Genomic DNA, 26,329 nt, shown 5'->3' with positions numbered 1-26,329 from the left:
ATCTCACACTCGGGTCCTTGTTTTAAATTAGATTTAATTCACCATTTTACTGCTAACAAACTATAGTTTGCAGGGTTTTTCCTGCACAGAAGTAGAGTTTAATTTCCTCAAGCCTAAATATATTTTTGGATTATAAAATGAACAAAATTAAGAGGTAAATGTATCTGCCACTCTGCCAAATGTCTATTTTAAACCAGGATAAACTCTAATTTTCTCTTGGTCAGGAATAGATTTTGAAACAAAAACTGAATTTTCAACGGGGTTATAAGATAATAAAATATAACAAGAGTAAACAGGTTTGGCCTTAAATCAATGTACATCGGAGTAAACTAAATCCCATGAATGAAAGAAATGCATTTTTTAAATACAATAGCCTCATAACACTGGTACTGAAACACTGATTAATCACCATCAATTTTGATAAGCTGCCTTTTTCAAGGAAAAACACCTTTTCAGCGTGATAGGCTGGTTCACCCTCCTAAACTTGCTTATATGTTACTTTAATATTTTAACTAGTTTGGGCTACTGGTGATATTCAATCACAAAAGCAGTTAAGAGAATAATAGATAGTAAGAACTAGATTACAAAACAAGCATAAAATCCATTTCAAATAAATCCACGCTCAATACGTAGCCGCTCTGTCTTGCTTTACTTGACCTCAGGTTTGCCACTGCCATCCTACAAACAGCCTTCAGCCTTCGTTAGAAGCTCAGTTAAGAAATTAAAATAATCACTAAAAAAGTATTCTAGTCAATAAAGAAAATGACTCTATCAGTATTCAGTGGGAAATCAATGTTATATAACAGTTTGCTGCAGAACACAATAAGTTGTGCGAGGCATCACTCTGGCTTGCAATGAGACATACTGCAGCACTCAAGTCAACGAGTACAGAGTACTGTGCTTACTTGATCTAGGGCTCCAGTCGGTGAGTCATGTGGTGGCTGTGGTGGCCTTGTCAGGGACTGAGCAAAGCTGAGGGAAGGAGGGGAGCCTGGGCGTGAGATCAGTGGTGGGCCAATGGCTTATAGTCAAGAGGATGGAACGATGATGGTGGTGGGGTTATGGCTCCACAGCCGCTCTGTCAAAAAGCACCATCCCAGGTGCAGGGAGAAGCCTGTTGGCCTCCAACTGCCAAGAAAACACAGAATAAACGGACAATCACAATATTGTTCATTTGCAATGTTGCAGAAATTAGCCTTGCACAAGTTATGCTGTACTATTGACAGTTCTATTTGCCATTTGTTAATAACAGGCCATTATTTTTGAATATTCAAACTACCAAGCAGCATTAACAGCAAAAAAGTGAAAGAATGTGTTAATTGCTAACAGAGGGAATAAGTCTGTGTGACATGGTGAGATGAGATGCTATTACAGGAGGAACATGCAAAAGCAATGACAAATGTAGAGGTGAAAGAAAGAGGCCCAGGGTGAACTCCACCACGTACAGCTGGCAAAGTTACTACAACTATGGGCTGTTACTTGATAGTGATTTGTAGTGGTTGACATTCAATGAATAGTGAAATAGTGACAATGTTTAAGCTTAATCATATGTGATCTGAACATAACACCAATACCACTGATGAAGTGAAAATGATTTGATGATATATTTTTTCCTTTTTTTTGTAATATAAGTAAATATAAGTTGAGTTGTAGCTTACAAGCTGCACCAAACACTAATTTTCAGACTGTTTGTTCTACTCTTATGGCACATTTATGCACACAAAGTGACTGAAATGAGGTGAACTGACACAAATTTGCACCAGGCATTGTGACTGGAGGCAAATCTGCATTTTCACAAATCACAGACAGAGACAGAAAAAAAGGGAGGGCCTTGGAGAAAAGTGACAAATCGTATATCTCATGATATTCTGAAAAAAAAAAACAGTCAGAAGAAAGTTGGCTAAAGGGCCGATCAGCTAAAACTGATTGGTTTACACAGGAGAGAAATTACGGGGCAGTACCAAGACCTGGTGTAAGATAAATAAGGATTATTTTGAACTGTAAATCATGCAAAGCTACTCTACCAGAGTTTAAGAGGTTCATGTTAAAGGAAACATTTCCTTGTAAAAGTGATAACAACCTGGAAAAAAAGACTACATTAAATGAGGGATTTCCCCTCACTACTACCAAAAGACTGCATCTTATAAAAGATTAATAAAATTGTTGGTTGAATTCAAAATAGAAGCATTCTATGGAAGACATCTGGAGAATTAAAAGCAACCCACACCAGCTGCAGGGCTTCATTCATTAAATATATTCGAAATATTTAGGTTATTTCACTGTATAAACCTAAGAGAAGCACAGAAATCTACTTTAATAATAACTTAGAGCACACACACAGAAGATAAATCTAAACAGAATTATCTTCCTCTGACGTTTGTGTTTCTTGCCTTGACATCCCCTTCATAGCTGCTCACAGCTGGCTGTTAACAACCCAGCAGGTAGGGACACACTGATCACAGTAAAATCTGCGCACCATTGTGTCGACTTCGGTGGCTTTACATCTTGTGATCATAACAACTTGTCAACAAACAAACTGAGAACACAAATAACACTCCAACATTTAAAATTCCCTATGCCATAACAACAGTCAACCAGCAACCTGGAGTTGGAAATTGGATCATTTATGACGCAAAAACACATTTAAATCCTTCAAATTAATTCAATAACTCAGTACTAAAAATCAAAAACATGCTTAAAATATAATGGAAGAAAAGGTTTGAGGTGGATTATTCTGGTCTATATTGAGATTATTTAATATCAGCTCATTTTGGAAACATGATGCATTAAAGGAATACTTGAAAGAAAATGGGACTTAAAAAAAAAAGTAAAATAAAACATGAAACATATGGTATGTGCTTGACTTCATTTCCTTTATAGCACTTTCCACCCTCCCCAAAAGCCCAAACTCACTCCACAAGTTTAGTTTAGCTCAAAATAAGATGACAGAAAGAGAACCTCTGGTCAACAAGACCAGCAAAACCAAGGAGTCTGTTTGGAAACACGTTGGGTTCAAGGAATCCAAAAGTTCCATAAATGCAACACTCGAATCATCATGTCAAAACAACTGTTAGTCCAGTACTGACCAAAACAAGAGAGAAAAGAAGAGGAAGCAATTATGATTCTTGCTATAATTGAGGTCAGACTGAGGCAACTACAAAAGCATGTAGACCATCAGAAGTTCAATGTCGCCAGTATCACCATCTATAGACAACATTCAGTCACTATCAAGTGACAAGCCAGAAGATTTGCAAACAGACATATCTATCTATAAAATAGGCTCAAATTAACCAGTCTGAAGACCCGGGGCGAACACTGGTCCACAAAAACATTTGATTGGAAAAGTACAATTTATATTTTTGGTTCCAAATTACTCCATAGGTTAAGGTCCCCTGCAGATTCACTTGTCTTTAATACACATCTAATGGCAGTATGCAGAAACACTGAGATCTATTGTTGGATTTGCACTTGTTATAAGACATTACAAGATGTTAATAAATGGCTTTACTAGTCAGGCTCACTTTAGAACTCCCGATTTAAGCTTAATACACTGGTTTAAAGGAAAGAGGTGTGGTAGATTTATAGCACAAGACAAAACAACAGCATCATAGCAAAGAGTTTTATCTTGATGATCATGCTTTTATAATTGCTGGAAGTTGCCCAATAATTCTTTATTGTTTCCTGGTTAGTCAAGGAGGGCACCTTAGTGTAAGAACTACATCTCAGGGTTTCTCTTCAAGTACTGAACAATAAAACGTGGAAAGTTACAAACACTCATGTTTGGAAGAGTCTCAAGTTTTGTCAGTATTGGCTGGATTTGAACGACTATCTGGATCTGATTCACTGGGTGGTTCTGCTCCTCAGCAGACCCCACTCTTCTGTTTCCATCTGTTCAGCTGACACATGGTTGACCTGTGCAACAGCAGATCAGTCACTCAGTCTGGAGAACGAGCTGCTCGGGCATTATGAGTGATTTTCCTGACTATGGGGATCAAAAGCAGTATCAAGCTGAATCAATCTGCAGCCAGAGTCTGTGCGGCAACACAGCTCTGCGTAAAAAGGCAGCAGTGTGCTGATTTTAGACGTTAGAAACGGTTTCCTTGTTGTGTGTGCTACACAACACGCATTTTATGTAAAGATCAGATAACACATGATTGTTGCCAGGCCCAAACACGCCAGCTGATTGACTAGTCCTCTTAATCTGGCTCCTTGCAGTGCTGCAAGAAATTTTCAAACTTCGGCAAGTCAAAAGGCAAGCCTTCTAAATGCTTTGCATGAGACCTCTCCGGTCTCAGGCTTTTCGGTGTCTATTTAGAGTTTGATCAGATAGCATTTTACAGGTGTGAATTACAGCTCGTCACTGGAACAGCAGGCAAACTAGAAGGTGAGTTAACAGGTACATACCCATATTCAACAGAGAACAATGAAGAGAGAAAACAGAGCTTCAACGTCGCTTTATTTGATCCTCACTTCATCTGGGTTACTTAACAAAAAAATAAAATAAAATTTGCATACACAGGGTTTTTCCAGGCTTATAATGGGTCTTTGGGGGGGGGGGACTACCCTCATCAGCAAGGCTGGTCCGTGTACAGTGAATGTAATGAGTCTGCATTACCTTATCTGATGAAGAACATTTCCTGGTACTTCTAACCATCTTACAAAGAAAAGCATTGTTCGTATATCAGTATATGAACCCCTAATCAAAAAACTGGATTAAAAAAATATAACTTTCTTTTGGCTCTGACGTAAACCTCTTTTGTTGGGAAAACCCTGTGATTTCAGCGTGGGATTTAATCGATTCCAGTAGATTCTAGCTCTCTTTAAGCAGGAAATTTACAGCAATCTAATAATTTTCAGCCCAGTGGTTGTACTGGTGGCCAGAAGCACTGCAGACGTAGGTCAATATCCAAACCAGAAAAACACCTGGAGCGCTCTTGCTCTCGCCCTTCTTCTGCTTAGAAACTTCCTGGCATTCACAGACGGGCTTCAAAGATGTGACGACAAGCAAACCCAGGCTGGTAGGTAAAACTTAACTGGCTGCTTCCTCGCTTAGATAATAACAGGCAGAAGAAAAAAGAAAAAAAAATGAGTGAATTTAATGTTAACAGTGTCAATAATCCTCATCCTCAGGCAAGAATCACTAATGTTATTAAGGCGATACTGGGTCTCAGCATGCAGAGGTGTTCAACTATGAACTCAGGGCAGTTATTTTGTTATTGTAATTCTCTGCTATAATGTTTAAATCTGTGTAGTTTATTTCTCATTTATCTTGTTAAAAATAACTTTTAACTTCTGTTAAATTCCTCAAGATTTTCCTTAATTTGCACTTTTCTGATTGGCTGCAGATGTTGCTAAATTGGCATTTATGAAACTCTTGTATACTTTACACAGAAAGACTGCACTGAATGAGGAGCCTTAAAACATGTATGAATGAAAATCTCCTTATCCAATGAACACCGATTTTGAAATATGGATTTTAATGGCTAGCATGCCAAATACTAAAAAGAAAAAGTGCCAGCTCACAGCAGGATTTTGACAAAAACTTATCAATACTGTTATGCGTCATAGCGGATGTCTGCCCTTCACCTTCACACTGTCTTAAAGTGTTTAAAGACGTAGACATAATAAAGGGACCTTCAAAAGCACATTTGAACTTGCTCAAGAAGCCAAAACCTTGTCCCATCTAGTGCAGGTAACCAACAAATCAAACTCTTTTGCTACAATAAAGTATTATGACAATCTACTTTATCAAAGCACATGAAGGCTATATTTTACACAGTCCTTGATTTCTTTAAGTCTGGTGAACCAGCAGCCTTGGCTTTGGTGGATCAGTAGGCTTGTTTTGGAACAGTGTGCCAGTCTTTCTGCCTCATCTACCAACGCCTCTAAATAACTACAATGACTACGTGATGGTCAGATAGTCATCAGATCCGAAAAGGTCAGCCTGCTTATACCAGAGGGTCGAGGAGGAGTTCAGATTTAGAGCATTTTATGAATTAAATGAGAATCATTACATAACAGAATAATTGTGACTTCTGATCTTGCATTCCATTGTGTAACAATGAAATCATGCCAGCAATTGCACCCATAATAAAACCAGACTGACTAATTGGTGATTGTTGATTTCTGGCTTGGAAATACTGCTGATGTTACAGGGAAAAAAATACTGACTACAAGCAAGAACAATTAAGGTGATTTTTATCTTGAAGCGAAGATACTACAACATCTGAGAGAAGCTGAGAGCAAATACTTGGCAATAGTTGGAAGGAAGAACTCACTTTTAATAGGAAGAAACCTCCAGTAGAGCCAGGCTCGGTGCGGCAAAGCCATATTCCATGACTGGTTGGTGAGAAGAAAGAGAAGGGGCAACAAAGTACCCAGAAACACGAAACACAGAAAGCCCCGCAGCAGCTTGAGCAATCAGCATCATTTCTGAGGGACAGCTCAGGCTCACCTGATTCAGTCCTAACTGTAACTTTTATACAAAAGAGAAGTTTAAAGTTAGAGTAGTCGAGAGGGGAGGGTGTCTGTCTCCTGAATCAGAACACAAACCTAATTCTACAAAAGGGAGGTCTGATAACTGAAAACTCTGCCTCCAATTCTACTTACAGAAGAAGCACAAGGAAGCCTGCACTCTGAGGGTTGGTCTTTAAGATATGATGAGGCATATGGAAATCAAGGTATTAGACCCCTTTAGCACAGAAACTATACCTTCATTATTACAAATGCATTACTAAGGTAACCCACTATTATTTTCAAATAATGATACATTCAGAATCTAAAGTGACAAGGCTTTTTCCGTTGCTGCTCCGAGACCCTGGAACAGTCTTCCTTATCTATAAAGTTCACCTCCTCTTCAATCAAACCTAAAGACCTGGCAATTTTCACAGGTTTTGGATCACTTTGAAACAGGGTCTATTCTGTCTTAGTTATTTAGTTTGGGTTGTTTTATCTTATTGGATAATGTATGCATGTGTATATGTATACATGTCTTTATGTCCATGTGCACGTGTTTGTATAGGCATTTGTATATAAGTGTATGCATGTGTATATACATATGGATGTCTTGTAATCTTTTTATTTTTTATAATTTGTTCTAAATTTTTACAAATTAAGAAAAAATTGCAAGTATTTTAAACATGCACAGCGTTTTAGTCACTTTCAAACCACTATGCCAATTATTATCTAGTCTAGACTTTGAGGTGTGCACATTTATGGTTGCAAAACTGAACAACTTCCCTCAAATTAAGCATTCTATTCCTGACTCTTAACAAATTGATTATTGGATTATTTAATAAACAAATTATTTGCAGCTAAATATTATTAAGCTGAAGCTTTTAAATAAATTAGGTTTGATTTGAGTGATCAAAATGTTGTTGGCTCTGCGTGACTTTTACTTTTTAAAACCAACAGTGCTTGCTAGATGCACAACATGAGTATAGGCAGGAACTGTAAAGTTTTAACTGACAACCGGTTTTAACTGACTACAAACTTGTTCCTGAAAAGCCAATCTCCAACTGAACAGGTTTACCTTTTTTCCTACTTCTTGAAATATTGCCAAAATGCAGGTCCTATTTTCTAAACATGACAGCATACCAGGCTTCAACAGTCAGCCAACTGTGGTTGAGTTAAGTAGGTCAGTTTTGTGTACTCCATAATGATGCTTCTTGTTGACAGGAAATTCAGTGGGTCTTGTCTAATCTATTAACATGTTTGGGTAAACATGACACTTGACACTGGATTTTGTGTGCACACATGCACACTCACTACTGACCATCTGAAAACAAACCACAGAAATATGACCATCAGGGGTATCTTTCCTCAGTCTTAGCTAGTGGAGCTGCAGAGGTACGGGATATCAAAATCAATCAAACTTAATTTGTATAGCATCTTTTGTGCAGGTTAGCACAGCTCAAAGTGCTTCCAAATGACTGAAAATGATAATAGGCAGTAGGAAAATTTGGAAAATTTTAATTTCCTTTAGTACAATTTAGTACAATGCATCATTTGAGCAACTGAAGATAAACAATGTTAAGTTGGAACACTTGTTTTCCTTATATGTATTAATCAAAAAATAATTTCAAAAAGTTGTTGTTTTTTTAAGTGCACTAAAAACATAGCAAGCTGTCTTCAACTCAGAACTTCAACCTTCACGTCACATTTACATTTCTGCACTGAATAAAGACGCACCTTACTTCCAAGTGGCTAACACCATTACCAGCATTTATGCTTATACTATACTGTGCAGTATGTTTGAGTTGCTTTGCAATTTTGCCACCAAAACACTAGTTTTGTGGGGTTTCTTCCTTTAAGTCAATGCAACAGATGGCAGCAGAGAAAAACTAGATAGAAGTGCACTGGAGAAAACCATGATACCAATCACAGTCGTTGTAGGCTGCATCGACGCAATTTAGCTAGATTTCCAAGGAGGTACAATTCAGGTTACATCCAAGTTACACCACAGGTAGGACTGGGGCGATATGATCTCAAATTAATGAACTATGATTTTTAAATGGAGCCTATATAAAGCGATCTGATCCTGACATGTTAACATGTCTCAAGTGTCTGAACAGAATAAATCATATTTAACATCTGCAGAATAGTCCAACTCTCGATAAACAGAAGTAGTAGTTGTGATAACCAAATGTGCAAAACCACCACTGTCTGGATCTCTGCTTCTATTGTCACCTTGCTGCATGACACAGATTTCAGTTTTGAACCAGCATAACTCACAACCGACACAGGTCAGATTATGTTGATAAGAGATCTGATTCATTTCCAATTAATTTTCCCGTCCTAAAAAAGAGTTTGGTTACGATCTATTGAGGATGTAGATTTAATGCACAAGTATAAATCTCACATAACAATGAGTAGAGTTTTCACACTCAAAAACACACAAAGGGAGGCAAAAAGCTGAGAAGAGGACATAAACTACAACTGCACTCTCATTTAAAATCAACTACCGGACGGCCAACAACTGACTTTCCACATTCTGAAATGATATGTCAGTGTCATTTACATTTTCTAAATCCTAAATTAATTTAGTGATAAATAATAAGAAGCAATAGGAAAACAAGCTAAACATTGCGTCAATCAATAACCCATAGGAAGTCACTCTGACCATCAGCAATTCCCCCAATCACTGTCTAAAAGAAGGTACTTTCAGACTTACTTCTAATATAATTTACTTTTCAATAATCTTAAAAGTTATAGTGTACAGAGAGTACATACTCACAAACTGTCTTTAAGCTGGGATTTGTGAGTAATCACCACTGCAAAACATGCCCTGTATCACACATTGAGTGGTACTTTCTTCACTGCAATCAGTCCAGTGTTGCCTTTTGTGTAGGTACTGCTCACTGCAGTCATCTCTGGCTTTGTCACCAAACCCGTTTTCTCCCTTTTCACATACACCATTTATCCATCAAGTGCAGGCAAAATGCTGTTGCACTGGCAGGTTAGCCTGAGATTAGAACCACACCTCAGTGACCTGCATTTCAGCTGAATGGGACAAAAGGGAGAAAAGTAATGGAAGGTGGGCAAAAAGGAAGAGAGGGAAGCTGGCTGGATACCTATTATAATAACAGGGTGAGCCAATATACAGAACTGACTCCATTTAAAGACCAATGAGTGACAAAACAGAACTATCAAGACAGAAAACAAAAAACGTGTAAAAGCGAGCATATTATATAATTAATAGGTGGGTTATGCCTAAATTTCAATCTGCATTCTTATAACATTGCAATAGTGCTTACATTTTAACAAATAAGATAAGTGGTGAACAGTCAGGCTGATCAATAAAATGCAAGAACTCATACACTGCAACTACAACGGCAAATATTTTCATTTGCCAAGTACTTTGTTACAAATATGTGATTAATATACAGGTTTTCTTCCAGAAAAGTTGTTAACCCTGGCAGCTTAGACTGGCATGGGGATTGAGGTGTGTGGGGCTGCGGGCAATTGAATGTATCCACTCAATTACTGTTGCACTATCAATCTGCTGTAACGCTAATTGAGAGGCACAGATGGACGAGCAGAGATGTGTTGGTACACATCTGAAAGCACAGTGGATAGAGAGAGAGAAATAATTGGGGACTTTATTTCAAACTTATTTAGCACTAAGGTCCAATGAGAATTTGTAAAAATGGTTGAAAAACCTTTCAGCTACAGCTATGAGGTTCAGTGGATTTAGAAGTTAGCAATTTTAGATGTTAGCAGTGAGTTAGTTAACTAGTTAACCTTACGCACCATGATTGAAATATCACGAAGCAACAAAACAAAACAAAGACCAGCGAGAGAGCATTGAATTATGGTTAACGTACATGAAAGTAATCAATGCAATCGGACAGACAGTAACCAAAAAAACAAAATAAGATAAAAAGAGAAAACAAACTATCCAAGTAAAACACGAAACTACACCTTGAAAGCTCACTGGCAGTAAAACCTGAAACCCTTTTGTGAACTGAGAAATGTCTGTCATATTTCAGGTCTGCTTATAGAACAAAAACAGTGGGTGTGCATCTGAAATTAGTGAGGGTGATCTATGCAGCTACCCATGGAGAAATCCAGAAACTAATTCGTCATCAAACAATCTCCTAACCATACAGAGGTATCAAAACCCATCAATAAAGGTAGAAGGGAAGACGTTAAATGTTGTCTTTACGGGGAAAACATTCAACCTTGGTGTCATTTCAGCCTTGAAATTTATAACCTGGTTGTAGGAGGGTTGAAGAAACATTGTGTTGATCTTTACCACCATTTCTATGATATATCAGTACAAGAGTTCAGAAACTCCCAGACAGAGAGTGCAATGCTGAAACAGCTTGAAAAGATTAGATGTTCTGTGGGAAACTTTTAAAAGTTTTCTGCAATCACTTTGCTTCCTGTGAACTAACCAAATGTTATAGCTTTTCTCTATAGCGGTATCAAGTTAGGCCCAGTGGGGAATAGCCTGGGCTTGAAATACACTAGCAGAAACCCCACTATCAGCCCCCTCAAAAGTGAGTGTCTCATTCTGCTGATGAACGATAAATCCCCCGCCTAGGACTACAGCATCACTATATGCTCTGTAGCCGCCATGATTTCTGAATAACACAACACCAAACAGTTCTTCATCTACGGCAGGGTCTGGTAAATGTGACCCTCCAGCTCACAATAGGTTTTCCAACATAACCAGGACCAAAATAGTAGTTTTTGTATTACTACCCCAAACTTCCATTACCAGGTCAAAAATGAACCATATTCATTTCCTGTGGAATTTCATGGGAAAATCTGATTCTTATCAACTGTGACTGCCAGGAATGCATATTTTGTGGACCACAAAGAGTGTCACCCCCTAAGAAGATTATTTTACACAGCGAGAACTAACAGACAGCTTTCATTCAGCATTCAGACAGTGATTTATTCTTAGTGAATATGTCAGGTAGGTTCAAACTTCTACAGTGAACTACTATGCCAAACAAACCAATCAAGTATGGCCTAAAGATCTTCTGACTCTGTGATGCACACATCCTTCTTTGCAAGATCTAGAATGGTTTCCACAGTGAGACAGACAGCTGAAGAAGAAGATTTTTTCTTCTCCAATGTGCCTCTTCCACAGTGTCTCCTGGGACACTATTGTTAGGACTCTACAATAGGACAAGGCAGAAATCCGAACAAGGCTTCTGAGTTCTGGGAGGTTTACAGTGTCCATTCAATGGTGGCCTTACCATAGTCAGCTATGTCAGAAAGAAAGGAATGGCTGTTGTACTCCTGAGCATGATGTATCACAAGAAAATGGTTGATAAAAATGCTAGAAATGGGAACAACATAATTTATCACATTGTACAATAAGACCAAAGAAGGTGTAGATACTATGGTTCAGATGGTTCGCACCTACTCTACACCTGAAACACATATGTGGCCCATGGTGCTTTGGTACAACTTGACATTGCCACCGTGAGTGCCTACACCTTTTTCACTGCTCAGCACCTTGAATTCAAGAATTGTATCACCACTGCATAACAGGTCCTCCTCACTGAGCTCTCAAAGGAGCTTGCTACACCACATATGAGAAGTTGACTGAAAGGTTGCCCCCAACTGCAAACCCCAATCACTGAAGAAATAGGAAGGTGTGGGGTGACAAAAGCCACAACTCACCCACAGAAAAAAAAGCAGACAGGGGCAACCAAAGACGGCAAGACTTCAGCTCCAACTAATGAAGATCGTAAAGTCAGCAGCCGGTGTGGGGAATGCAATGTGCCTCTGTGTAGTGATTACAGCCAGAAACAGGTGGTTTGTCACAACTGTGTGTATGTACTGTATGTAAGGGGGGGACAAGCCAAAGAAATGAAAGAGGAATTGTCTGTACAATTTTCAAAATGTTTTAAAAATCTTACAAAAGTGAAAAATACAAAATGTTTCAAACATTAAATCATTCTTGCGTGGACCAAAATGATTATTCTTAACCAAAATGACAAAAGTGGGATAAAAACAAATCGATTTTAACATGGGTCGTTTTTGACCCACTTATGGAAGAGTGCAGGCTCCAGTCACTCATGCGTTCGAGGGTTAAAGGACATCAGACAGAGGTCCTTTTTAGAGTAGCAGCTGAATGACATCAAAGACCCCCACAACAGCGAGCAAGTGGGTTGGGAAAACAAACCTTACACCAGATTGGTGTAAGGAAAAAGAGGGAAGAGTGTAACAGTAAAATAACAAGCATCTGAAAAACAGAAGCCAAAAATAAGGAAACAGCAGCATGTGTGTCAGGGGAAAACGTGAAATTTAAATTTTTATTACGGCTGACCCATATGCGTCAAGGCTGAAACTGTTTCCATGGTAATCATGACATAAGAAACGGTAATCCTACAGTTTTTGTTATGTAACACATTAATTATAGAAGATTTTTTCCCAGACAAGGAAGTTTAAACCAGCACTGACATGGGTTACTGTAGCCACATGAAAGGCTTACAAGTCATAACTGCAATAAAAAGATGTTAATAAAGTCAAACATCTGGATACAGTCTGAGGTCATGGATAACTTTAAAGTGCCAAATATGACAAATCTGCAACAAGTTTGGCAAATAACTGAAAACCGGTGCCATCTTGCAACATGTCACACTGCAAACCAAAATTTATAATAAAACAAAGTTTTTGTTATTTCAATTTTATACATTAACAATACGGCAGGAATCCTCCTTTAATACGTACAGCCTGTCTGCCAATGTATACTGTGTTTTACTTACCATACTGGAATTTTATTTTTTAATTCTACAGGGTTTTAAGTATTTATGAGTTCTTGTACATTTCTTCTGATTTTCTTTCAGCCTAAATAGCCAAATCTGGCACTTTAACATTGTAGATTTGTAGAGCCTTTATTTTGAATAATAATTATTGGACAATCCCTGGCATCCAATTTTAAATCCAAGTCCAAACATTCCTGATACCTGCCTCCCATTTTCTGGTACTATGTGGAGCTGGTGCAGGGAATACTCGGTTAAATTGTGTTCGTTTAGTGAACGGTATAATGTTAAAAGCATTGTTATAAAAAATTTAATAAAATCAAAACTAAAAGTAGATGCGAAAAGACATTATAATTATTTAAAAGAAAAACTACCTTGTGTGCTTCAGTGTTTCAGTTTTTGTCACTGTTGTCAGATTTGTCAACACACCAAGCATCGGGAGGGCCTTGGTGCATGTGTTTATTGAAACTGGCACATCTATGTGACAGGAAGTGTTGTGTTTGTTTTGTGAAAACCTATTATGAACTTCTTGCGTCTCATTCCTAAATCAAAATGAAATTTAAAAAACCAGGTCTTACATTTACAACACTTAAAGTTGAATTACTCTATAAGGACCACAACGTTTACTTAAAAACAAAAACTGAAGAACAGTGTGGAAACACCTGTGGCATAAACTATCCATAGACCTCAAGCTAGCACCAAATACCCGCGTCACATTGCACAACAACACAAAACAAGCGGACTTCCTTTTCTCTTAGTTCTTTGTTCACCTTTGTTAACTGCCACAGTCTAGACATTCATGCAATCGATACGCTGCTATACAATAAATCTATTTTTTTTTCTTGTGACTCTTGAACTCTCGAGTACTGAAGTTTCCCAGGATGATTAATCAAAGACGCTTTTTCAAACCGGTTAATACTGCCCCTAGTTTACTCCAAGCTGTTCTGAACTCCTGTGCTCTTTCACCTTGCCACGTAGATTTTTTCCTGAAGAATATGGCATCCATCAATATCAATGGATGACATCTGTCACATAGTTTTAAAGTTGGATAAATCTGTGTGATGAAGAGCTCAAATAGCAAAAGCATCTATAAGCTTGAATATAGACTGAATCTTTTTCCACTTGTAATATTAGTTGTAAAATAATAATAATGATAAAAATAATAAATTCTTTGATTATCTAATTATGTAAAAATCAGCTCCAAGCTTCCTGACACTGAAACAAAGACCCACTATCAACATGACGTCAATGAGCATGCCCCACTACAGTTCATTTTATTAATGTTAAATGCCTTCTCTAATGATGTAAACAGTTTTTAAAATGACTTCCCTAATTAGTACAAACAAACAAACAACACTTGCAGTCATCAGTTTGTACAGTAAACATCACGAAGCTAAACTAAAGCAGCAAACTGCAGACTCACCTGTGAGGACACGGTGGAGCATTTTATACATAGCAGGTATCAGTAGATCAGAAACAGAAAGGTGCAGACGAAAAATAATAAGATTTTTTTAAATTGCTCAACAGTAACAAAAAAAAATCTGCAACAGTTTCCCACAATTACACTGAAGTGCTTCACTCAAAAAAAGCAACTGTAGCCTAACATCCGTTTGTGAGTCACTCAGTCTGACTTAGTTGGTTTGTTGTGGGAAGTGAGTGAGAGAAGTAATCAAAGCAATAGAAAAGTGAACAGTGCCAGTCACTTTAGTCATAAAGTGTGGCAAAAGGCTGAAGCTGCAGCAAAACAGTCAGTACCTGCACCACAGAGTTTTCTGTTTGGCGCACATAAACAGAAAATGTTATGAAGAGTGGAAAGCGCTCCAATGGTGGGTGCATGTTAAAGCTGGGAAGGTACTGTTCATTTACGATCACATAGGACGCCGCCAATCGAACAGATTGTCTAACACCAACCTCGCTTGTCCTGATTTCTTTGTAGATGAACAATAGATGAATAGATCCCTTCTAAACCTGCAGCATATGGCATGAAAATCCTGTTGAATAGAGATAGTAATACTCTTTCTTTTGCATTATCTATTAACTATTTTTATTATCTATACTAAACAGTATAAGTTTGCTAAGCACAAGTAGAGCCATTAATAACAGATTTTCTGTGTATGACCCCACTTTGGTCATTTTACTCGCGAAAAGCGTTAAAGCATTTCTCAACCTTGAGGCAAACCTAAGTCCTAACTTACATTACCAAGTGAACTTCTTGATTAAAAAAGTTTGGAAGTCTCTCAAAACAAGGCCATTTAAAACCCAGGCACACGGACACCTTTATGCTTCACTTCACAAGAGGTGTTTAAACACCCATATGTTCATTACACACTGTTTGCTTCACATCTAAGGTGAGAAACCCGCAACTGTTAAACCCCTTCTGTCAGGTGGATTACCAACAGTGTCGTCCAGGCACACTAATGTACCTGAGAAAAAAAGGCTGCTCACTTTCTCTGCTTCCAGCATTGCCACTCAAACGGTTCTCATCAGAAAACACCAACTCGGATCCACTCAGATCCATCCACAAGGTAAAAACTGTTGGGTGACTGTTTTTATTGTAGCCTGACCTTGTTCAGAAAAACTCAGCCATTAGGGCTCAACTGTTAACTTGCTCGCCACTACTACTCTCATCACTCTATTTTCTCAGCTGCACTATCAGTTTCTTCCTGTATGTGCTCGGTTCCTCTTGTTCTTTGCCTTTACCTTTCTCCTTCACTCCATTCCCTCCCACCCCTCAAATTCTCACTGTCTGCTGCACAAGCCTTTTTTCCCCCCTCAGGCGAGAATGTAGGCCATTGCTCTGACGGAGGAGCCGAAGCAGCGGTGCTCTCCTCCTCCTCCCCGCTTTCTGTTTTAGCCACAGCAGCAGCTGAATACAGTACGCATGTATGTATGTATGTACATAGGTTTGTGCCTGTGTGTGTGTTACCGCCTCACAATGACTCAGAGCGCCAGACTTCAGGGACAAACCACAGGCTACACCAAGAGCCCATCTGTTGCAGTTTTGCAGAAACGAAATCTCCTGCACGTCCCATTGCATAATTTGATAGATGATCTGAAATGTACCCTGAAAAGAAGTTTATTTTATCCACAAGCTCTGTTGTGTAATAACAACAACCTGCATGGAGTATGTAAACCAAGGCTCTCACACTGCATGCTGAAACTTGACTGGAAATGTAGATGTCACACCTCAGTAAGAGATTAACGCCATCAATGGAGTACCTGAAATAAATAAACAAGAAACCTCAAGATGCGGGCTGATGAAACTGGAGCTCTGCCAACAACATAATACCTTTTTATCCACTGCTGCTTTCTCGTATCAAATGGATATGTATACATTTCTTAAGCACAAAAGCAAGAACTGAGAAAGAACTGAAGCGCAATATCGGTTTTTGGTGAGCAGTGAGAAGAGTTTAATGTCATGCAGTTATGTTTTGGGATGAGGGTTACTCAACATAAACTCAAATTATAAATCTTATAGAAAAAAAAAAAAGTTCTGACCCCCAAGTATCCCATTTTTTTCTTTTTAGTTGCAGGTCATCAAAGTACATAAAGTTGTTCAGATTTTTTTTGTTTCCCTGTCAATTTTGAGCGCTCATAACTTCATAAATATTTACAATTTTCAGAGATGAAAAACATTTAAGCAACCTGATCAATGTTGTAGCCACTCCAAGTCACAATCTAAAGCTGGTTTAACGTCTGTGATGTAGAAGAACAGAAACAAGCATTAGTACCCTATAGGGGAGAGTTTTGATAATCGCTTTTCTGATTAAAATCGATTTTAGCTTGAATAAAGCAACATCGATTCAATAAAATCCTGAATCAACTTTTAAATATAAATGTATTTTGCCCTAAACGCCAGAATCTCAGGTTAAAGCTCAAAAAAACTATTTCAAACAACCACCAAAGACCTATAACAGTAAAAGAGAGCAGGTAGATTCAATATCGCGTTAGCACGGTTAGGTCGTTAACGCGTTAGCACCATGCCTCGCTAACAGGGATTTGCAGCGTTAATGTGGCTATGGCGTTAACGTCGTATTAACGAGATTAACGCTGACAGCACTAATTATAAGTTATTTGGTACTAGTTATTTTGCATTTTTGTACAGCACTTTGGTCAACGTTGCTGTCGTAATTAAATGCGCTATATAAATAAATAAACGATAAAACTTGTTATATGAAATGAAATGTCTTGTGTTTATCTACGCTTTCATACCAGGCTTATCTTCGATTCCTTCTGTCCAAAATTAATTTGGGTTTGGCTGGTGTTTGTAAACCGGAATTAAAAATCGGATTTTCAGCCTTGAAAATTTCATGTAGCTATCTCCAGTACTTACAAAATTACGAGGGATCAAAAAGAACCTACACCCTGTGTATTTTGAGAATCTGTAATTCAGAAAGTAACTGATTATTTAATAACGTTATTGATAAACTTAAAACATGATTCGCTTATTAAACCATTAAAAAAATCTTTTAATTTAAATGAAAAACAAACAAACAAATTAAAATATGAAAATAAGAAGACAGAGAGGCACTGGTTAGTCTGGTATGGGGTTAAGCACATCAACTGCAAGAAGTCTGCGGGTTGCTTGACGCAGGCCGAACCCTGCAACAAAAAGTTGACCAAAGCAGAGACTGATCTGGAGACAAAGACAACTGAAACCACTACTAATCCCTGAACAAGTTTTACTTCCTATAAATAGCTCTTGGGGCGCGTCAGGAAGTTGAGGGTGCTATTAAATTGGATCCTGAACACTGAGTTAATCCTGATGCATTTATTGGAGTTAGTTTGTGAATATTAAGCTGAAAGTGCTTAAGCATAGAAAAATATACTGGCCGCCTCCTGTGCTAGCCCTCAGCCTCCTAGTACAAACAAATATGTTATCAATTTGAAAATCGTACATCACCTCATTCTCGGGCTATGGCATTCACAAGAATTTCATAAAACTTGACCACTAACCTTGAAGTTAAGGTCACTGAGAGTCAAACTCACAAGATTTTTAGTAAATACACCTATGGTGTCAATTTTAAACTCCTATGTTGCCTTTTTCTTGCGTCCATGCCGCCCCCTCACCCGCCATCAGCCTTTTATGGCAGAGGAGGAAAAAGAGCACTTGTATGAAGGAGTGAATGACGCTTGTAGTAAGAAAGCACTATGTGTGCTCAAATGGCTCACAAGTATATTATAAGTACCAGTACATCTTGTTGAGTGAGAGCTCTCTGGAGAAAATCTAATCCCTGTAAAGAAAAAGGATGTGCTTGATTTGCAACAACAACAACAACAAACAAAAAAAAAAAAGAAAGCTTTGTAGCAAAACTGAATGCAAACGCCTGTAATGATTCAATTGCATCGGTAGTGTGCTGTTTATCGCTGAAGACTCACAGCAAGCTTCCTGGTCAGTTGGGATCTTTCTGTGCAGTTTGCATGTGTGGGTTTCCGTGTATTCTGGCGTCCTCTCACAGTCCTGAAACATACAAGTTGGATTAATCTGTGACTCTAAATTGGTCGGGGATATGAAGGAGATAAAGGGTTTAAAGATACCCTGTAGTAACAGTGACTTCCAAGTTTATCTTTTAACTGTGTGACTTAGTGCGGTGACTAAACAAGTCATCACAGAACTACCCTGGCCTCCCATTCGCTACAGTGTAGTTCTGTGATGACTTGTTTAGTCACCGCACTAAGTCACACAGTTAAAAGATAAACTGGTTACAGAAAAGTAACCAGTAAAATCTACAGCAAGATTTTACTGGTTACTTTTAAATCGCTCTACTTTGACCAGGAGTCTATCTAAAGCTTTTGGGGTTCTGTGAAGGCACAGTCGTACTTTGATGAAATGCAAACATCCCATTCTCACAATGAAAATGCTGTCAGAAATAATTGATGTTGGCAGCTACAGTGGCAAGCTGGTTTAATATCGTGTTATTAAATTATCATGTATGTCATGGGTGTGTTGGCATTTGGTAATTAGCTCTAACCACAAAGCACAGTGGCTGATGGGAATGCCACTGCAGTTAAATTAAAAAATGCAATTCAATGATGGTGCTAGACAGAGGACGTTATTACAACGCCTCCTCAGGAAGACATGAACACCTTCACTAAAATCCAGCAGCCCACTGCCACCTGGGTCTGTCTTAACTGCTGCATACACCTGCAGACATTTGCTGTGCTCTAAAAATACATTTTAAAATTCAGTAACTGTGTGATTACTATGTAAAAAAACCACAATACTGAATTTTGCTTTACTAAAAGATGTACGGGTGCCTCATAGCAAGAAGGTCCTGGGTTTTAACCCAGCCTGAGGCCTTAAGGGAGTTTGCATGTTCTCCCCTGTGGCTGTGTGGGTTCCTCCTACAGTACTCTGGCTTCCTCCTACAGTTCAAAGACATGCATGGGGTTAGGTTAGTTGGTGATTCTAAATTGGCCATTGGCGTGGTTGTCTGTCTGTGTATTAGTCCAGATTGGTGACCTGTTTAGCGTGTACCCTGCCCCTTGTACCATGACAGCTGGGATCGACTCCAGTCCCCACGTGACCCTGAATTAAATCAGTTAAATAAATCTTAAATTAAAGAGAAGGAAATGGACGGATGGAAAACATGAAATTTACTCTACTACTTAACATAGGTTCAGTAAATTAATATTTTTGTTTGTAATTAATTCTCACTTTTTATTTATCAAAGTTAGGAAAGTTTTCCCAGAGTCTCATCCTGACAGCGAGGAATACAGTTTATTAACTAAACACTGGTATCAGATTGACACTGACAGGTACTCAAAGCCAAGGCATCCATACTGAATTGGAACAGGAGTATACCTAATTAAATGTCAGTACCCTCCGTCTGATTTTATGTTAAACACGAAGACAGGCAAAGTAAAGAAGACTGAACTGAATCATCCATTAAACTACACATTCTTCATCAAAGAAGCTAAACATGGTTTAATTTTATTTATTAAAAAATTTGGAAATTTTATGGAAATGCACAAACAAGATTCAGTCAGAGACTTTTGTTCCAATCTGCAGCTTTATGACACCACTAAACACTGACTAATGTACACGCTGAGCCATAAGATCAGTGTGGCAGTCAGGTGACCCTCACTGATCTCTCTCCACAGAGACCAATCATCATCAGGCATCTTTTTCTTTGTGACCCAAAGTGAAAGCACGCAGTGGCACTTTCTCTGGTTGGCTGCAGGTATCCTGGGGGTTTCAAAACAAACAGCATTAATTAGAGGAAGAAAGCTGTGACAGTGGCAGGCAGGCTGCAGCCCTGCTGAGTGCTAAAATGGCTGCTCGTTCTCCATACAGACGCAGAGCTGAGTGAGGAGGAGGAGGAGGAGGGATCCCACTCCCAACAATATGCCTCAAACGTAGCTCATCCTTAGGTAGGCTTCATTGCTTGTGCCATAAGGTAATAATGGAACTGGACAGAAAAACAGTATTAAATGCATATGATTATCCTCTTGTAAAAACAGCTGCTTACACATCTACAGTTTACATTAACTCTCTCCTTCAAATGCAATTACTGAGCTTCGGCAGAGATCTAATAACTGTGTTTGTCCATGTTTTATTTAGTTTTCATTTATTCTTTTCAGCTGAGTTCCAGTTAGCTTCTTTGGATGAGTTTTCTACTTTCAGTGCATGTGTTTATTAGTTTCTGTTTGTTTTTAATTAACAGAATATGGAGTGTATGTGTGCATCAGATTTAAGAAGTGCAGACCAGCTAATACAATACAACTGCATGACTCACAGCCATACAGGCATCCCAGTATCAATAAACACATGCACTCAAAAACACACAGGCATAATACGCCCCCATGGACCATTTCAACCTAGCCCCTGACACTGTGAAAGTAAAACAAAGCAACCCTCACAAAAGTCAACAAATTGCTGTATTATGGTAGTAAAACTCCAAATAGCTCAAAACTGCAAACAAACATTTTCTCTCATGAACTACAACATCTTACAGACTTCAGGGCATTTGTTCTTTGTATTTCAACATCAGACCTGATGCCATGCTTTGAGAGAAAGGTAAACATCTCATTTGCTCATCAGGCCAAAGGATACGGCATCATTTATAGTCTGGTGAACCGCCTGTCACCTGGCTCAAACAGGCTCTCCTCCACACCGTTCATATTAAGTGCTTTAAAAACCCCAACATTACAGCTAACAGCTAGATTCCCCCATTTAAATGCAGCTAGCCAAACGGCCACTTACTGCCAAAGAGACAGGCAGAAAAGTGGACAGTATATCCTCGAGTACTTCACATAAAACTCATTGTTGCAATCTGGGGCAGCACAAATGCGAGCCCCTTAAACTGATTTTTAATTTTAGTGTCGTTATTTTCCCCAGAGGTATCAATGCAGTCTCTAGTTAGCTATAATAAACTAATGTAAGTCTATTAGCCGCAACCAACCAACCGCATGACCCATGTTCTGTACTAAACATGTTTTTAAAACATTAGCTTTTAGCACTTATTTCTTAAATCCTGCTTCACAGACAGAGTTACATCTCTTTTAGTTTTTAAGAGCAGAGCTCAATGGTGTAAATTACCCTTAATATGTATAGCGTTTCATGTCCCCTATAAAGGTGTGGCTGACTGGGCTGTTTATCTAATGGGCAGGAAAATCCATACACTTCTGTTAAGCAAGTAACTCTCATCGATTGCCTTTACTGTACGTGTACTGTATGACCAACTGAGCTTACATGTCACCAAAAAGAGGTTCTCTTTATACCAGGAAAAACAGTGGTTATTTATCTTCATCTTTTCTCTGCCTCTAAGCTGTAAACAAAGTCTATCCATTATTTAAATATTTGTTTTGATGTTTTTTTGTTTGTTTTTTTTCTTAAACGCTGCAAAACAATAATAGTGAAATTCGCTACTTCCACTCTCGTTTTGTTTTGACAATCTTGTTGGGCTTACTGTGCTGCCATGCTGGTGCCACACTCACAAACTTCGAGCTGAATAGCTGAGGCCTACGCTGAACTCTGTATCCTTATCTGGGCTACATCTCGGTCAAATGAGGCCCAGTTACAATGCTTTCACTTAGAACAAGACAAAGTCTGCAGCAGCAATACTACACGTACTACACAAACAGATTAGCGGCTATCACTGAGCACACTCAAGCAAAAACAAAGCAGTCAATTGCTCCATGCATGATAAGAAAAATCCAATTATTTAACACGATAAAGGAGATTTTTTTTCCCCCCTAAAAATACCTGCAAAAGCTTACAAAGATATTATTTTAGGATTTGGAGAACAGTAATCTGACAAATACACCTTGGTAAGCATAAGTTCTCAGGCTACAAGAAAAAAAACAGCTTAATTCTTAAAGCCTATGCATAATAAGCTGTTGAGTCACGGCAGCTGCTTTGCATTTTCTTGCATCTTGTGTCTGAACACAGCCAACTGGAAAACTTTAACTTGTTAACTTGGGATCTATGGAAATATCCACTGCCTTCCCTGCATGTACAACAGATTTACACTCAAGGAGCAAAGCCCAATTCAGCCCTCTTATCACAGACTTCTGTTTACATATCAAAGACAGAACTCTTAAGGCACAATTTAGATGACTGTTTAAACACCATTTGTCAGTTACCATTGCAATAAAAGGTCAAATTTCAAAGTATTAATAAAGCTCAAATAGAATTTATGAGCAGCCTATTGTAATCCTAATATTTAAGGTAATCAGTAAATGATCAGCAACATCAGCTTAGCCTTAAGATTTATTTACCATAAGAATATCCATTTGGAAATAAATGTCTATCAAACAAGCTGTCTTCAGTTTTTTACTAGGGGTGTTAACAACATCCAAACAGATTAAACACAATATAAATTCAGCATCATATCACAGCTCCCCGTGTGAAACTGTGAATGCCTGGAAATGCATGAAACTTTGGTGAAAATTGGAATAATCAGAGACAATTCTGGGAACAAGTTTAGTGGAAATAGATCACAATAATTAACTGTTTGTATTTTGATCATAATCCAATTTCAAGCAAGTGTGAAGCTGTGCCCATGAAGACACACATGCAGCACCCCAAGGATCAGTTTGAATTACAGCTGACCCCTCGTAGAATATATCAACTTGGCAGTATTTCCTCCCATTAAGCATCATATTATGTTTGAAGCTACTGAAAATCTATATTTTTAGCTAAAATGTCTTAGTTTTGTAGTGACGTGTATGGAAATCAAAGACTGCCAATTCAGTTTCCAAATGCGCACATCTGTTCACAATGGCACTAAAGGCACAACCATTCAACAAAAAACAACAAAAAAAGGACAAATATGGTGAATTTAGTCTATTCTGTTAAACTGAAGGCTAATATGTACTTTGTCTGTATGAGCAGCATGCAAAATTACCATTCACTATCCCTAAGCATTTTCCAATGTTTCAAACAGCCTTATGGAGAGACAAGCGAGAAGTGCCATTCCCATTATCATTCCAATCCCATTAATTAATAAGTACAGAAACTGGCTTCAGTTCAGCTGGAGGCACAGCAGGGATCTCTTGCAAGGAGTATAAGGAGCTAAATAGGTAAAATAATTATTTACACGTGTTTCTAGACAAAAACACCCCCACAATTTTAGGTTTTTGAAAATGGAGTATTGATAATGTGTCCAAACTGAAATAAAACAACACTTATGACCTTTGTTTTTTCCCGTAAAACACTAGAATTTATTAAATGCATGATGACTGGTCAGTTAAGGATTTACGACAGGACACACTCCTTCAATGGCACCCCTTTCCAAACAATAACTAAATGCCAGAATTAGTTAAAGGCAGTTAAACTACAACAGACCATGTGTGTGTAGAAAGCAGCTGGTTGAAGAGGAAATTCTCTCCTGCTCACTTCATGCCTGACACCAAAATACTGGATGCCGTAAAGCAGCTCATGGTGTTGTGACATCCCTAGTATTTAAAAAAACGTATTTCACAAAAAATGTTTGCTTCATTAAATTTACATTTTTTGGGCTACAGCCCCATAGGACCCTATTCATCCTCATGATCTCACAAGAGCTCCACATGAAACCGAACTCCAAAGAGTTTAAGTTCTCGGCCTTGTGCCACATAATATTGGGTTAAGCTCTACTTTGAAGTGGAATTATAGTGCATGTCTATTTGCATGTTGTAACAATAAGCACAGGTAAGACGCTGACTGGCGAAAAAGTTGACGGAGTTTACAACGAAGGGGAAGAACAACATCAAAGATTTAAAACTACATATGAGAAGCACATCAAACAGCTGAAGTGAACAGTTTTCACTGCTAGTCTTTTCACAAACACTTGGTTTAACACAAAGAACCAACTACAACACAAATACATGCAAGAGTAACCTAAATTACTGGCTGTTACACACAACTTTTAAATTGCACCTGATGACACCACACAGCTATAACCGACATTATAGACACAGTGAGGTTCTGCACAAGATTCAAGGCAAACAGGTAAACAAAGTACAACGACTCAGGCTTCAGTGCTCATTTAGTTCAACTTTTCAAGTACTGGCACATGTTTCAGGCAATCAAAATGAATGAGAAGTCGATAAAGCATAGAAATAAGCATAACAAGCACTGAAAGTATAACTATGGGACCACCCACAGGTTAGTCAAATCCTATGATGAACGACATGTCAACACGTTGATGTTTTGAAACCTGACGTGAAGAGAGAGGGGTGGATATGACTGCAATGCACTCACCACTGAGAATACAATCCTATTTTCTGACTCTTTATTTGACTATAAAGTAGAGCTGGGCGATAAAACGATAACGATATGTATTGCGAAATAACTTTTTCTCGATAGAAAAATTAAACTATTGCGATAGGCCTCATCTCTCTTGTCCTCTTAAAAAAAAAAAAAAAAGAACAGCCAATCCAAATTAAGTAGCGCAGAGCCGAACCAATCACAGCCGCAGCGTCACGTCACGTGACTTGTTACATACAGCACAAGCGCCAAGGGGCACATGTGTATTTGTTTTTGCAGCCGTGCAGCCCGGGTAATGAAGGAAAGGAGTTTGCCGACTAAAGAAAAATCAACCGAGAGCGTGAGCGAAGGTTACCGAAGAAAAAACAGATGATGGTTCCAATGCCGGAGAGCTTGTCGAACGGAAGGGCCACAGAAGTTCCGTAGTGTGAAGGTATTTCGGCTATTTCAAGTCTGACAAAAAACAGAGTAGCGCGCACTGTAAATTGTGCCGAAAGCAAGTCTGGAAATACAATAAAGCGGTGCATGCTCAATCTCTGACTGAAAGCGCTAATTCGTCATTCGGCTTTTGTCAGACTAAAGTAACTGTTAAAACTGTTTGAAAAGCTAAGCTATACAACAAGGAGAGATTGAGAATTTCCTTTTAGTTTCTCAGTTTATTTGATATTGACAAAAGTTAGTCAATTTTGTCTGTTCTTCTGTAAAACGACCTAAGATTTATTTTTAGAATTAATATTTTGTTTCTAAGTGGAATTGACAATTTAGTGGTCTGTTTTGTTTGTTTTATTTTGAAACTTAAACGCTTTAGCGGCTGCCTTTTGTGTAGTTTGCAATATTTGCCTTTATTTATCTGAAACTGAAGTCTCATGTTCCTAAAGTACATCTGCCCTGTTGAACTTATTATGGGAAATAAATATTTTAATTAAAACAAGCTGCTAATTATTTCACATTTTACTTGTGAGCAACGGCACATTTAAATTTTACAAATATAGTTATTTGGCTTATATCGTGATATATATCATTATCGCCTGAAATGAAAAAAACATATCGTGATATGAAAAAAATCTTATATCGCCCAGCTCTACTATAAAGTATAAAATTAACTTCTTTTAGTCAATATGAAACAAGCAACGGAACCAAGGAAGTTTACCAGTTAAGTGCTTACTGAGGTCACAGAGCAAGGGAACTCAAGGCATTTAAACTTCTATATAAACATTAACATTTATAAGTCATTTGGAAACCAGTCACCCCCCTGTTGAAACCTTGAAACCTGACACTGGCACAGGCCAGTGTACTCCTAGTGCTGGTCCCAAGCCCAGATAAATGAGGAGGAATATATCAGGAAAAGCCTCTGGTGTAAAATTATTTCTCAATTAAACACACGGACCATCAAGAATAAGACTGTCAT

The 26,329-nt window shown here is 38.3% G+C and overlaps 1 protein-coding gene across 3 annotated transcripts in view; it reads right to left on the bottom strand.

Moving 5' to 3' along the window:
- The window catches only part of ncoa1 (nuclear receptor coactivator 1), an 82,598-nt gene that overhangs the window by 54,283 nt on the left and 1,986 nt on the right, over positions 1-26,329 (bottom strand). For all 3 annotated transcript variants that reach the window (XM_039598837.1, XM_039598839.1, XM_039598838.1), the window contains one exon: positions 906-1,128. The gene's annotated coding sequence lies outside the window, so the exon portion shown is untranslated. The remainder of the gene's footprint in view (positions 1-905; positions 1,129-26,329) is intronic.

The sequence above is a fragment of the Oreochromis aureus genome, linkage group 15 (assembly GCF_013358895.1).
Source record: "Oreochromis aureus strain Israel breed Guangdong linkage group 15, ZZ_aureus, whole genome shotgun sequence".
Lineage (NCBI taxonomy): Eukaryota > Metazoa > Chordata > Actinopteri > Cichliformes > Cichlidae > Oreochromis > Oreochromis aureus.
Note: the sequence above shows the minus strand (reverse complement) of the source record. Positions and strands in the feature narration are given on the sequence as shown.